We start from the raw sequence: 4,679 nt of genomic DNA, 5'->3' as shown, positions 1-4,679 counted from the left end.
AGGTTCAGAATGATTGGCATCTATAGGAACTTCAGATTTCGAATAGTGTTATTGACTCTCCTAGTTCAGTATGATGATTCTTGAACACAGCTTCTTTATGAGTCTTGGCCGTGGCCCTAAGCACTTTGTTTTCCAGTATTACCACCGGATACATAAATGCCACAGACACATAATTGGGTGAACCTTTTCAGATTGTGACTCAGCTTTGCTAAAGTCCCCAATTAGAGGTGTCCAGGGTTCTTAAGCACACTCTTTGTTTTTTTTTTTTTTGCTTTGGACCTTGACTTTAACCGCTCAGTCTCAAGTTTTCACTTGACACCTACACGCCACAAGCACATGGTTAGGGACAGCTTGGTTTAGCCGCTTAGACCAGGATTTTATTCCTTTAGGCCCTCCTATCCACTGATGCTCAAAGCCTTGGGATCCTTTTTATTTGCCCTTGACTTTTGGTTTTAAGGGTTATTGGCTTTTTCTGCTTGCTTTTTCTTTTTCTTTCTATATTTTTTTCTCGCCTATATTTTTTTTTCTGCAAGCTTTGTTCTTTGCTGCTTTTTCTTGCTTCAAGAATCATTTTTATGATTTTTCAGATTATCAAATAACATGTCTCCTAGTCATTATTCTTTCAAGAGCCAACATATTTAACATTCTTAAACAACAACTTCAAAAGACATATGCACTGTTCAAGCATACATTCAGAAAACAAGAAGCATTGTCACCACATCAATATAATTAAGCTAAGTTCAAGGATAAATTTGAAACTCATGTACTTCTTGTTCTTTTGAATTAAAACATTTTTCATTTAAGAGAGGTGATGGATTCATAGGACATTCATAACTTTAAGACAAAGTTACTAACTACTAATGATCATGTAATGAAGACACAAACATAGATAAGCACATAACATAGAAAACGAAAAACAGAAGAAGTAAGAACAAGGAATGAGTCCACCTTAGTGATGTCCTTGAGCTCTTCTATGTCTCTTCCTTGTCTTTGCTGCTCCTCCTTCATTGCTTTTAGATCTTCTCTGATTTCATGAAGGATGATGGAGTGCTCTATATGTTCCACCCTTAGTTGCTTCCAATAATTGTGTGGAAGAAAATGTATCCCCTGAGGTATCTCAGGGATCTCTTGATTTGCAGTCAAATGTTCTACCACTGAGCTATAGACCCTTGATGGAAGCTTTTGTCTTCCCTTTCCTCTTTCTAGAGGTTTCTCTGGCCTTAGGTGCCATCAATGGTTATGGAAAAAACAAAAAAGCTATGCTTTTACCACACCAAACTTAGAATGTTGCTCGCCCTCGAGCAAAAGAAGAAAGAATAGAAGAATAAGAAGAAGATATGGAGGAGATGGATGGGAGTGTGTATTCGGCCATATGGGTGGGATTGGGTGGGAGAGAGATGTTGAATTTTGAAGGTAGTGGGTGTATGGATGTGAGTGGTAAATGGAAAACAGAAGGGATGATCATGAATGGAAAGAGAGATGATGAGGTAGGTGGGGATCCTGTGGGGTCCACAGATCCTGAGATGATCCTGTGGGGTCCACAGATCCTGAGGTGTCAAGGCATTTACATCCCTGCACCAATTTAGGCATGTAAAATGCCCTTGCACACAACTCTGGGCGTTCAGCGCCAGGTTGGTGCCCATTTTGGGCGTTCAACGCCCCTTTGCTGCCATTTCTGGCGTTGAACGCCAGAACCATGCTTGTTCTGGGCGTTCAGCGCCAGAACTATGCTCTGTTCTGGCGTTTGAACGCCAGACAGATGCTCCTCCAGGGTGTGATTTTTCTTCTGCTGTTTTTGATTCCGTTTTCAATTTTTATATTTATTTTGTGACTCCACATGATCATGAACCTAAGAAAACATAAAAAACAATAAAAATAAGAATCAGATAAACATTGGGTTGCCTCCCAACAAGCGCTTCTTTAATGTCAATAGCTTGACAGTGGGCTCTCATGGGGCCTCATAGATGTGCAGAGCTTTGTTGAGACTCTCCAACACCAAACTTAGAGTTTGGATATGGGAGTTCAACACCAAACCTAGAGTTTGGTTGTGGTCTCCCAACACCAAACTTAGAGTTTGACTGTGGGGGCTCTGGTTGACTCTGCTTTGAGAGAAGCTTTTCAAGCTTCCTCTCCATGGTTGCAGAGGGAGATCCTTGAGTTTTGAATACAAGGGAGTTCTCATTCCATTGAAGGACTATTTCACCTCTGTCAACATCAATCACAGCTTTTGCTGTGGCCAGGAAAGGTCTTCCTAGGATGATGGATTCATCCTCTTCCTTTCCAGTATCCAGGACTATGAAATCAGTAGGTATGTAAAGGCCCTCAACCTTTACTACTACATCTTCTACTTGTCCATAAGCCTGTCTTCTTGAGCTGTCTGCCATCTCTAGTGAGATTTTAGCAGCTTGCACCCCATAGATTCCCAGTTTCTCTATTACAGAGAGGGGCATGAGGTTTATTCCTGAACCAAGGTCACACAGAGCCTTAAAGATCATGGTGCCTATGGTACAGGGTATTATGAACTTTCCAGGATCCTGTCTCTTCTGAGGCAATGTCAGTTGATCCAGATCACTTAGTTCATTGATGAACAAGGGAGGTTCAACTTCCCATGCATCAATGCCAAACAATTTGGCATTCAGCTTCATGATTGCACCAAGAAACTTGGCAGTTTGCTCTTCAGTGACATCCTCATTCTCTTCAGAAGAGGAATACTCATCAGAGCTCATGAAGGGCATAAGGAGGTTCAATGGAATCTCTATGGTCTCTAGATGAGCCTCAGAGTCCTTTGGTTTCTCAGAGGGAAGCTCCTTATTGATCACTGGACGTCCCAGGAGGTCCTCCTCCTTGGGATTCACGTCCTCTCCTCTCCTCAGAGGTTCGGCCATGGCGCTTATGTCAATGGCCTTGCACTCTCCTTTTGGGTTCTTTTCTGTATTGCTTGGGAGAGTACTAGGAGGGATTTCAGTGATCCTTTTACTCAGCTGGCCCACTTGTGCTTCCAGATTTCTAATGGAAGACCTTGTTTCATTCATGAAACTTACAGTGGCCTTAGATAGATCAGAGACTAGATTTGCTAAATTAGAAGCATTTTGTTCAGAGTTCTCTGTCTGTTGCTGAGTTGATGATGGAAAAGGCCTGCTATTGCTAAACCTGTTTTTTCCACCATTATTAAAGCCTTGTTGGGGCTTTTGATCCTTCCATGAGAAATTTGGATGATTTCTCCATGTTGAGTTATAGGTGTTTCCATAAGGTTCACCTAAGTAATTCACCTCTGCTATTGCAGGGTTCTCAGGATCATAGGCTTCTTCTTCAGAAGATGCCTCTTGAGTACTGTTGGATGCAGCTTACATTCCATGCAGACTCTGAGAAATCATATTGACTTGCTGAGTCAATATTTTATTCTGAGCCAATATGGCATTCAGAGTATCAACTTCAAGAACTCCCTTCTTCATAGGTGTCCCATTGCTCACAGGATTCCTTTCAGAAGTGTACATGAACTGGTTATTAGCAACCATGTCAATGAGTTCTTGAGCTTCTGCAGGCGTTTTCTTTAGGTGAATGGATCCACCTGCAGAAGTGTCCAGTGACATCTTTGATAGCTCAGATAAACCATCATAGAATATATCCAGGATGGTCCATTCTGAAAGCATGTCAGAAGGACACTTTTTGGTCAACTGTTTGTATCTTTCCCAAGCTTCATAGAGGGATTCACCTTCTTTCTGTCTGAAGGTTTGAACATCAGCTCTAAGCTTGCTCAGCTTTTGAGGAGGAAAGTACTTGGCTAAGAAAGCCGTGACCAGCTTATCCCAAGAGTTCAGGCTGTCTTTGGGTTGAGAATCCAACCATAATCTAGCTCTGTCTCTTACAGCAAAAGGGAAAAGCATGAGCCTGTAGACTTCAGGATCTACTCCATTAGTCTTAACAGTATCACATATCTGCAAGAATTCAGTCAAGAACTGAAAAGGATCTTCAGATGGAAGTCCATGAAACTTGCAGTTCTGCTACCTCAGAGAAACTAATTGAGGTTTCAGCTCAAAGTTGTTTGCTCCAATGGCAGGAATGGAGATGCTTCTTCCATGTAAATTGGAATTAGGTGCAGTAAAGTCACCAAGCATCTTCCTTACATTATCATTATTTTCGGCTGCCATCTCCTCTGCCTGTTCGAAAATTTCTGAAAGGTTATCTCTGGATTGTTGTATTTTAGCTTCTCTTAATTTTCTCTTCAGAGTCCTTTCAGGTTCTGGATCTGCTTCCACAATAATGTTCTTGTCCTTGCTCCTGCTCATATGACAAAGAAGAAGGCACAGAAAAATAATAATAATAATAGAGATCCTTTATACCACAGTATAGGGATCCCTTTGTGAGTGGAAGAAAAGAGGGGGAGACAAAGAATGTGATGTAAAGGAAGAAACACAACTGTACCGATGGAAGAGATGTGAGATGAGATGTTAGGATATGAATGAATAAATAGAATAGGATGAGAGAGAAGGAGGGAATTTTCGAAAATTATTTTTGAAAAGGAGTTAGTGATTTTTGAAAATTGGTTTTTGAAAATTTGTTAGTATTTTTCGAAAAATTTTTGAAATCAAAAATAAAAAATAAAAATAATTAGTTAATTAAAAAGAAATTTTTGAAAAAGAGGGGAGATATTTTCGAAAATTAGAGAGAGAGAGTTAGTT

General features: G+C 40.5%; 1 non-coding gene across 1 annotated transcript; it reads left to right on the top strand.

Annotated features, from left to right (window-relative positions):
• Positions 1–3,644: 3,644 nt before the first annotated feature.
• On the top strand, positions 3,645–3,752 carry LOC148549032 (small nucleolar RNA R71). Its single transcript, XR_015897466.1, has one exon. It is a non-coding gene; the product is annotated as a small nucleolar RNA R71 (small nucleolar RNA).
• Positions 3,753–4,679: the final 927 nt, after the last annotated feature.

The sequence above is a fragment of the Arachis ipaensis genome, chromosome B8 (genome assembly GCF_059453495.1).
Source record: "Arachis ipaensis isolate K30076 ecotype BB chromosome B8, ASM5945349v1, whole genome shotgun sequence".
NCBI lineage: Eukaryota > Viridiplantae > Streptophyta > Magnoliopsida > Fabales > Fabaceae > Arachis > Arachis ipaensis.
This window is presented reverse-complemented; position numbering and strand designations above follow the sequence as displayed.